The sequence below is a fragment of the Ischnura elegans genome, chromosome 10 (genome assembly GCF_921293095.1).
Source record: "Ischnura elegans chromosome 10, ioIscEleg1.1, whole genome shotgun sequence".
Taxonomy (NCBI): domain Eukaryota; kingdom Metazoa; phylum Arthropoda; class Insecta; order Odonata; family Coenagrionidae; genus Ischnura; species Ischnura elegans.
The window spans coordinates 78,860,229-78,870,519 of record NC_060255.1 but is presented as its reverse complement, the minus strand read 5'-3'; positions in this window follow the sequence as shown (position 1 = coordinate 78,870,519).

The window sequence follows — 10,291 nt, the reverse complement described above, 5'->3', positions numbered from 1 at the left end:
TTTGACCCAATGCGCCCCATGCGCCTCGATTCCCCACCACCTTGCTATGCCCCGTTTACACCACGATCGTCGCGACGTTGATCCGTACGATCGTAACCTCAAAACGTCGTGTAGACGCGCAGAGTTACCATCGTAGGCCTTAGTACCTAACACTGCCGAACTTACGATGGTTAGCGCTAGTGTGCCAAGAAAAAAAGAGATCGAAATGAAGATCGATGCATATACGATTCTTTCGCGCCGTTGCAATCTTGATACAGTAATTGATATTTCATAAATAACTCTAATATATCAAAGATATATGGCAACGATTGAAGACATTATTCAACAGGCAATGGAAGGACGTTAGGGGAAAGTTTTTTCTGATGTTCTATTTACCAAAAGATATCGGATATTCTGTACTATACCAGTTTTATGTATTTCGTTATTTACAGGTTAACCCATAACCATGTATCCTTACATTATAATTCACAGATGATGGAAAATAACAAACATGCACAAAATGTTATCCAATTAAATCATTGTATACAGGATTTCACAATAAAATTCGCCAGAAATAACCATAACATTTAGATGAGGACATGGAGATATCAATACTTGTGCCGAATCAAGCCGAAATCTAAGCCTTTTCTAGTTAAATTATAACAGCAATATGTACTGTCTTTAATGCGTGAATATTCTTGAATGTTTTGACATATTCTCTCGAAGAATCTAGTTTCTTAAAGACTTCACGGACTGTTGTGACTAGTTTTAGTTTTATCTCATCATAGGTGGGAGTTGAAGACATAATTTGCTCTATGGTAATTAAAAACAAGCAGGTGAGGATTTATATAGCTATGACGGGATCCATTAAAAGTTACTAATAAAGGAGATTGGAACAATCTAAATATTAATTGATAATTTTGTAGAGGAATATGCCTTTGTTGGAGGATCCTTGGTCGTGCAAGAGTTTTCAAATTAACTAGGGAAAGAATATATGAAGTGATGTAATCAGACAAAGAGATAAATAAATCGCAATTATTTACTTTGAAAAATTTATTTTGGACACGTTCAGTCCGGATGGAGTCGATATTATAATAAAGTGACCAGTTAGCAAAATATTCCAATTTGGAACGTAGCAAGGAGACATATCTACTGTCTTTACCGCACGAATATTGCTAAACTTTGGACATATTCCCATAAAGAAACCTATATTCTTTAACGTTTTACCGACAGTTCGGTCTAGCTTCAGTTTTAGCACATGAAAACATTAATATTCTTTTGCTTCTTAATTTCTAGGATTTCAATTTTCTCACGCAGTGTCGTCGTCAGTTGTTATCTGACACAGTTCCACAACGAGGGCAGCACTGAGTTACGATGGTAACTTTTAGACGTGTAGACGTGCAGTAGTCGCGATCAACGTCGCGACGATCGTGGTGTAAACGGGGCATTACCTTGCTTTTCGCCCCCCACCCACGAATACCCCCCCCCACCCAAAACCGGAACTTACGCAATTCGTCATGCGACGCATGTCGCGGTGTTTTGTTTTGTTGCATTCTCCGTGGCTAGTCGTCCTTAGTGGGCGCGATTATTTTGATATTATTTCTGTTGAATTGGAGTACAAATTCACAGAATTGAATAATGCATCACTTTCGACACATAATAGTAACATTTTTTGTCGGAATTGTTTTCACAGGTTATCATTGTTAATCATCGCCACAGAACCTCTGCATTCATGTTTTTGTCAACCACACCCATCGCTGTTACATGGACTAAAATTACGTTTTAGGTGCCATCGAAGAAGATTGTATAGACTTCCAGGGGAATACAATACCACATGGTCTTCCGTACATACCAGGCCCCAGCGTTTGTGATAAGTGTATTTGTTACCATAGCGAATCATTGTGGTGCATCACCATCTACTGCGATCCTCCATACGTGAGATAATGATGATAACTTACTGAGAGCTATTTTCAAAGCAATTGCAGCTACTTTTCCTCTGAAGCAGCGGCGTCTTAAGTAATAGCAAAGTCCTTCAGGGCCCCATCAATTGACTCACCTCTGCCATCCAAGTACTTGTGCATCATTGCTTAATACAAATTGAAGCGATGTGACCCTATCATTACTTTGGACGCCTCTGTTACTGGCACTGCATGTGTTCCGTTCTCAACTTCACGATTATTTGCTTGCATGTGAAATCGCAATTTCTCAAATATATTTTTGTATCCACCCATTTCTTCAATTATTCATGTTAGGGCTTCCTAAAATCAGCCCAGTGAAGCTGCGTAGGCTTACCTCGGCTTGGGCTAATTATATAATCTCACGCCCGTTGATTTCATTGGGAAGTGAGCCAGTTCGAAGGCGAATTTATGCTGATTTTCACCGTTCAAGATTCAGTGTGTATTAGTGAAACGTTTGAAATAAATGACGAGGTTAGAACTCCTTTCATTGGGCAAATGCAAGGCTTTAATATTTTTAAATACTCAATTCTTTGTCAATGTCACTTAAAATTGAATTTTAACTACACAACCTCTCATGTGCCACTGAAGTGCGAGTCATTTCTGTTGGTGATATATATCATATAGCTTGTTTTTATGCGCTTTCCTGAGTTTTATAGTGTGTTCGGCTTTGAACTGAGATGATTGGGTATACTTCTCCATTGTAAAAATACATAAATACGGAACTTATCTTGATCAGTGGCCATAAAGTTTCCCGTGTCCACTACTAGCTAGTTGCGCTAATGATATCTATCGCTGCTTTTTCTTAACAACTCATCGCAGTCAAGCAGTCATCATTTTAGAGGGGCTTTTGCCTCATGTGTTTTTGTTTTTTTCTTAAGCAGTCATTTTGAATACCTTAACATTTTCAAACGTTTTTGGAACCATACCATTGACTTCTTTCTTGTCATGAACTGATTATTTCCCTTACTTTTATGGTTGTGATTGTAGTAGTAAGAACTGATAATACAGATTATTTTCAGTAAAACATTTGAGAATATGGGCTGCTTGAGTTGTTTGTTTGTTTTTACTTGGATAAATACAAGTAGGTTTTGATGCCTAAATTCCCACTGTCGTTGGTCCTGTGTTCTTATTGGTTGAAGGGTAAGGGAGTCTCTTTCACATTTTAGCCAGCCAGCCAGCATCTTGCTGTTGAAATTTTTCTGGTCTTTCTATTTTGAGGCTCCATTATCTTCTATATTTTTATTGGATTCGCTTGGAGTTGAAGATGCCTCCTGTAAAACCTGTTCTGCGTAGGGCATGTGCTTGCACAATCTGACATAGGTGGGAGAGCGCATTTAAAATTGTGTCCTGCTAAGCACTGAATTGATAGAACTCATGGGAGATGGCAAAATAGCCCCCGTTCTAATTTTGTTCATGAACTTGCATAATTGCAAGCCAGATTGGGGAAAAATTGCAGTTCTGAATTCTGCAACTACATTTCCCGTTGATTGTTTGAGGCGTAACTTGGTGAAAGCGATTCATAATTAACATTAATAAGAAGAACTCTGATGATCAGATGACGTCTAACGTTGAAACCATGGTCGTGAATAAATATTAATGTGAAAGCACAAAGTTCTTCTTTTTAATGTGAATTACTTTTCCCGTGTAAAATGGGCTTAAAAAAGGAGAACCTAGCCAGTGGCGTAGCCAGGAATTTTGTATGGGGGGGTCCAAAACCAGGGAGGGAAATTTTTGAAAAACAGGATACTAAGTAATGGGTTTTAAACTAATTTCAACACTTATCATAATCGAAAAAACTTAATTTGTTAAATAAATATTTTGTAAATTCGTAATTTTTCAATATTTTGTTTTCTTTTATGAAGGAAAATAATTATGTTTTTATATTTTGGGGGGGTCCGGACCCCCCCTGGCTACGCCACTGAACCTAGCATCATGAATAATTACCCATGTATGTGTACTAGAAAAACTAAAGAGAAGAATGGAAATATCGAATCTATAATCTAGCTCTGCTACATGATGCATCAATGAATTTATGAGTTGATAACTGCATTTCATTTTGTTCATCCTTTCATATATCAGCCTACAAGTTCATAAGTAATGTAATATATATGTAGTTGTATAATCCCACAATCTTATCTCAAAATAGTTCTTTTAACCCCTTAAGTGCCAGGTAGCTAATATATCAGCCCCAGGGATACATGCAAAGAATGCCATTGGCCAGTTGCTTTAATGTATTAAAGTATTTTTCCCAAATGCGTACAAGATGACATCATTGGAGAACTTTTTTTTGTTGATGGCATAAGTAAGTATGTATTGGAAAATACATTATAAGACATTAGCTTCAACATATTTTTAATGGTGTTTTTGTAAAATTTCTGAGTAAAGTCATACAAATTATTCAAAAAAGCCCTGCCATTCATGGCACTGCATATCGTATTTGCTAAAAAAGGAAAGCACTAAAACGATTATGTTCATAGCAGCATCTCTGGAAAAAATTTCTTGCTTGATCCTTGGTATCTTAACACCTTAATGTTTAAAAGTGAGAAAGAAAGCTCTTTTTCTTTCTCTTAAAACCTTTATTTCAGATGTATCCGCAAACAAATCCTTGCAGGTGAATACTAGGAGTGGTTAACATGTCAGTTTTAAGTGAAGGTGGCTGCTATTTGTCCATAATTATTATATTTGTAGTGTTATTTGTTCCTGTTTGCAGATATGGTATGGTCACATTTGCTCCCCAGCAAAGTGATTAAAGCTTCTGCATATGTATCTGTGTAATTAAATTTCATCCCCAAATCTAACATTGACAAGGTACCTCTACCCTGTAGTTTACGTAATCTGTCATTGTAGTGGAAACTTAGTGTTAAGAAATTGCTGAAAAAAGATACTTGTAATGAAATCAATTTTAGATACATAATATCTAATGTTCGTGTACTGCCTCATTTTCCATTTTCTGTCCATGAACTTAGGACCAAAAGGGTGGTTCAGTTATATATAATCTATATTTACATTGTTTATTAGATCTCACCCTTGCCTTACTCATTTCAGAGCACCTAAATATTTTCGATTCACTATTCATGTGTCTCTTACGTAGATTTTCAGCATATATTTTTCTATTGAAATTAATTCTAGTCAAGACGTATGTAATTTTTTTTTATAATTTTGAGTTACTTTTACCAAGTAGAAGTCTTTCCTCTTAATTGACATTGTTATTCATTTATCATTTTAATTAGAATTGTTCCCTACATTTATGATGTTTTTCTTGGCTGGACTGTCATAGAAAAAGCACCTAGAGGACACACATATGCCTCAAGTTTCTTTTTCTTGCCCTGCATTGAATTCCTCTGTAGGTGGAGAAAAGAGTGGCGGCTGTGTTTCATCCATCATAATGGTATATTGTGACTCCCTAAACAGAATCAGCTTCAGTTGATGGTTCTCATGAAGGATAACCTTAAAGGTGCATAAAGGACATAATAGGAAATTCTGATAGCATGCATTTGTTCCAATAGATATTTTTTGACCCTTTCAATGCTAGCAAAATAATTAGAGTGTGATGATACTGCCAAGGCTTACTTCTTGTAATTATTACCTCAGGGCATTTAATTTTGGGAGAAGTCAAATAATATGTATTTTTGTTTTACCGTCACAATCATTCAAATACTGGGGTGTCCTCAAGTTATGCGCGGACGTATGGCATTCCGCACTTATAACCACTCGAAGTTCCTTTTAAGGATCATTTAAATTATCAATTTTTTTTAAATTTTGTATTTTAAGATTTATGTCCATTTTATTGATACCATGCAATGGCAATAACCTCATCCTGGTCTTCATTAATGTCATAATTTATCATATTCTAACCTGCCTCCAAGGCTCGAAAATTAAATTCACTCCCTGTAAGTCGTGGATACAACATAAAGCAAGAGTTCAAGGGCGTACCCAGGATCAAAACTAGGGGGGCGGCAAGCCATGGGATTTATGAGATTATTTCCTTGATAAAATAGAATAGAAAATGAAATTAATTATTCCGGGGCAAGTGTGTCCCTTAGGAACATGCATGCGTACGTTTGTCTTGCCGATAATTATATATATATATTGTAACCCACCTTACCGTCGTCCGTCCGACTGGGTTCCACTTTCTGAGGGGTGGGGGGGAGGATGGTTTGGAGGGATTGCTCAAGGTGAGCGGGCCCTGGTTCGATGGCTAGGGGAAATGGAGGGAGGGGGAAAGAAATGGAGAGATAAATTGGGGTAGGTTCACTTGCTGAATGGAGGCTGGCGCGTACGAAATAATGAAGGCTTACGTAACAGTTTACAATTCCAACAACACGTTTAATGAGCACTTCAATTGGAAAATGTTTCACAAAATACATAAATGAATAACTCTTGGAATAACACGAATTAAATTACTGCTACTGGCCAGTTATGAACCTAATAACATTAATTAATAAATGACAGAAAAGAAAATAAACCTTGAATACAATTGTTGGCGTGAAATATTATAAAAATGCTTGAAAAATGATAAACGCCAATTTCAAATAATCTCTTATTGTCCTACAAACTACCATTAATCATTCACACACACACGGGGACATGGGGGAACTTAAAAAAAAATATACGGGAGAATATCACTGTTCTTCTTCTCTTGAATGGAAGAAAGAGGGGAATGGGGAGTGGGGCTCTTCGGCTTCTGTTGAAATTTTGGGGATATTGGTGGCTAGAGTACTTATCACTCTCGCTGATCTGCTGGTGGAGAAGATTTCCTCGGCTGGCTCGATGCTGCGACTAGTATGGCTGTGGGATGAGAGAACTCCTGTGTTGGCGCCGTGGATTGACGTCTTCTGCTGGGCGTGCTAGGAAGATTCCTTCTTATCTCCTCTTTCCAAAGTCACCGCCGTTCAATACTCGCGTCTTTTTCCACGTTGTGCTGCCTCCCTTTCTTTCTCTCTCCTCCCAGACCTGGTACCTAATCCGGCAGAGCCTCCGGCCGATGTCTCCAGCAGAATCCTCCTTCCTCATGTCGTCCGCTCCGCTTATATAGCCACTTTCTGGGAGGGGAATGGGTGGGCGGAAAAACCCCGGGCATCGGGTTTTTTCGGCTATTCTTCCGTAGGGGAGGGGGGGTGGTTTTCTGTGGAGGGTGGGGTTGGAGGATTTCATCATCTCCGTACGCAGGTGTTCCGGCTTCACAGTGGGGTGGGGAGAAACATGGCACGTATCACGTAGGCACCGGAATTTTCCACTTCGTAGACGGAAGAATCGTGGGAGGGATGGGGGATGGGAAAATACAAAATCTAGGCATTCATTCATCACTTCACATTCACACACACATTCATACAAAATTACATGAGCATTTACATAAAATTAAATAACACTTTACAATATTTATTCGACCCTTCATAATTTACGCAAGCCTTCCCTACCTCGTAAATGCCTCTTTACTACATCATGAACCTAGCCAAACGGCAACGGCTACAATATATAACATAAAAAACCCTAGGATGGGCAGTATCAGAACACACAAGAAAAAGATTAGAAACTCACACTCACTAAATTTTCGGTGGCATTACCACCTTCCTCGGAGTTAGGTAAAAGACTGTAGGTAGAGTGTAAAGGATAGCTGAGGGAAGGGGAAATAGAGGGGAGGTAGGGTCCAAAGAGGGGGGGAAAGAAGTGGGTTGAGGCAATTAAGGGATTAGCGGTGGATGTTTAAGCCGGGAGGAAGAAATGCTTTGAATAGCCAAATGTAACTTAATTAAATAGAATTAAGTTTGAGTGGGTGGTCTGTGGGGGGAAGGGAGGCTAAAACTGAAACATTGTAGCAATCATTGAATTGACGCTGATGAGCGGCCACATGTTTCGCCACCGGGAAGGGCGCAAAGTCAGAGGAAGTGCATGATGCTCTGTGGTTATTGATTCTAAGGTTAAGGGGAGTTGAGGATTTGCCTATATAAAAGGAGGGACAGTGCTTGCAATGAATAAGGTAAACTACATTTTTTGAAGTACAGGAGGCCGCAGGAGGTGGTGGTAGGTAGGAGACGAGATGACTGGGGATAGAAGGAGGGGTAAAAATTGGGCAGGTCTTACATTATATAATCTCAAGAATAGCGCACTACGTGATAATGTATGTATTTAACCGATTGAAAAGAACGGACAAAATTGGCTATGAAGAACACAGAAACACATACAAAAAGAGACACAATAACTAGCAGATGTTTCAACAGGATGACCCGCTATCTTCGGTGCCGAAGGTGAACTCACCGAAGATAGTGGATCATCCCCTTGAAACGTCTGCTTGTTATTGTGAGTGTCTCTTGTTGTGTTTTGTATGTGTTTCTGTGTTTTTCATAGCCAATTTTGTCCGTTCTTTTCAATCGGTTAAATACATACATTATTGCATAGTGCGCTATTCTTGAGATTATATATATATAATTATCGGCAAGACAAACGTATGAACTCAAATACACCTGATTTCATTAACTTAAGCACAAATTCAGTTAACTTACAATAGTCAGTTCTTAGTTATATATCTAATACTAATATATATCATTTTTCATGGGTTTAAAGAAAATTTGTTGGATACTTTCATTCAGTAATGATTTTGCTTAAAGACATTTGTGGTTTTTCCTTCTAGGTGGGGCAGCTGCCCCTCGCTGGGTACGCTCATGCAAGAGTTGATAAATCCCTTATTTTTCTGTAAATTAGCCTTTTGAATCATAATTTTTATATTGATTGTTTAAATAATTCCTTGGTGAATGGCTTCATATTGATAATATGACAATTAATCTTCTGTGCTGTTCACATGAATCTGAGTTATTTAAAAAATCTGACTTATGGGATCATTCAAGTTTTAAATAATCACCTATTTGGCCATTATTCACCTACCTTTCCCCCTTGTGAGCAAAAATAAGCATTTGCTTAAGACTTTTCAATTTTTTATCTTTGCTTCTCATTAGTTAACAATACTTTATGCTATTTTTCAAGTTTCTTCAGCAATTTCACATGCGTACTTGAAAAAAGTTTGCTACCAATGTATGTACTTAAATTGTTAACCAGGCCCTCACTTTTCAATATTAATCCGTTCCTTTGGACCAATCAGAAAGTGAATTCTATGGTATAATGAAATGTCATTACCTCCACACAAGGGAGCTGTTTAAAGAGCATCAGGGCATGTAAATGTTGCCATCTTAACACATTCAGCATGGAGCACGTCAATTGACGTGGTCTCATCCAAGCCGAAATGCGGAGCACGTCAATTGCCATGCTCTGCCTTTCTCTGCCTCCGTACGTGACTAATATCCACTTCCCGGTCTTCCGATCATGTGCATGGCATTGAGCAAGCTTCCCTCTTTCGACCCATGTACGCCGTTTGTAAATAGCAGTTTTTGAATGGAAGACGTGGCACAAAAACCTCTCTATTTTTCTTTCTTATTTTATCGGCCGATTCTGGCGACGTTTATGAAAATTGGGCCCGCATTGAATGTGTTAATAAATGTTCTATGTTAACAAATAATGTGGAGAATTGCTTTTATTATTAATTACATGATTGGTAATACTTTGCAATAGGGAAAAATATTGGCAAAATGAGAAATCTTAATGAGCATGCGCATAATCAGCTCCAATCGTATGCTATATCCATAGTAAATCAAATCCATTGTGAAGCAGGAGTCTACTTTTTTCACTTATAAATTATTCTTGGTGAGCATAGCACCATATTTGTTACCTGGGCATTCTGTACACTGAAAAATATGCTCCACTGGACCACTCCTCCGTTCTCGGCTAAAGAAACCTTCCTACCTAACGTGGAGAGTGCTATGACCCCTCTAGCCAAGTAATCAAACTTGTAACCATTTCCCCTAGGAGTGCTTACATAATACTCAAATCTCCCTTCTGAATATTTTCAGGAACCTATAAATTATTCATAATTAAGGGGATACCTGTATTTGTAATTAAGAAAAGTTATTTTTAAATGTGATCATATAATTACAATATGTATCAGCTGTTGGCAGTTCAAGCAAGCACTCAAGGTCAATGAAATGGCAAGCTAGCAGAAAAAGGGTTAAACCTTAGCGGACATAGACTTAGATAGGTGATCGGGTGATAGTTGAAAAGATGTTCTTCACAGGTTTTGGGAAAAAAATCTGTCATCACAAAGACCATCTTCAAATTTAGTATAAGGTTTCCATAGCAGCAATGAGTAGCATGAGCATACTTTGCTGAATGCATTGCATGTGCCACATGCCATGTGGGCTGTAAATTTTAGCATGTATGTATTTTACTGTTCAATACATATTATGTGCCATTTTAGCTCAATTATTCTGTAAGCAACTTGGGAGTATAAGTGCAGAAATTAGTGTGAC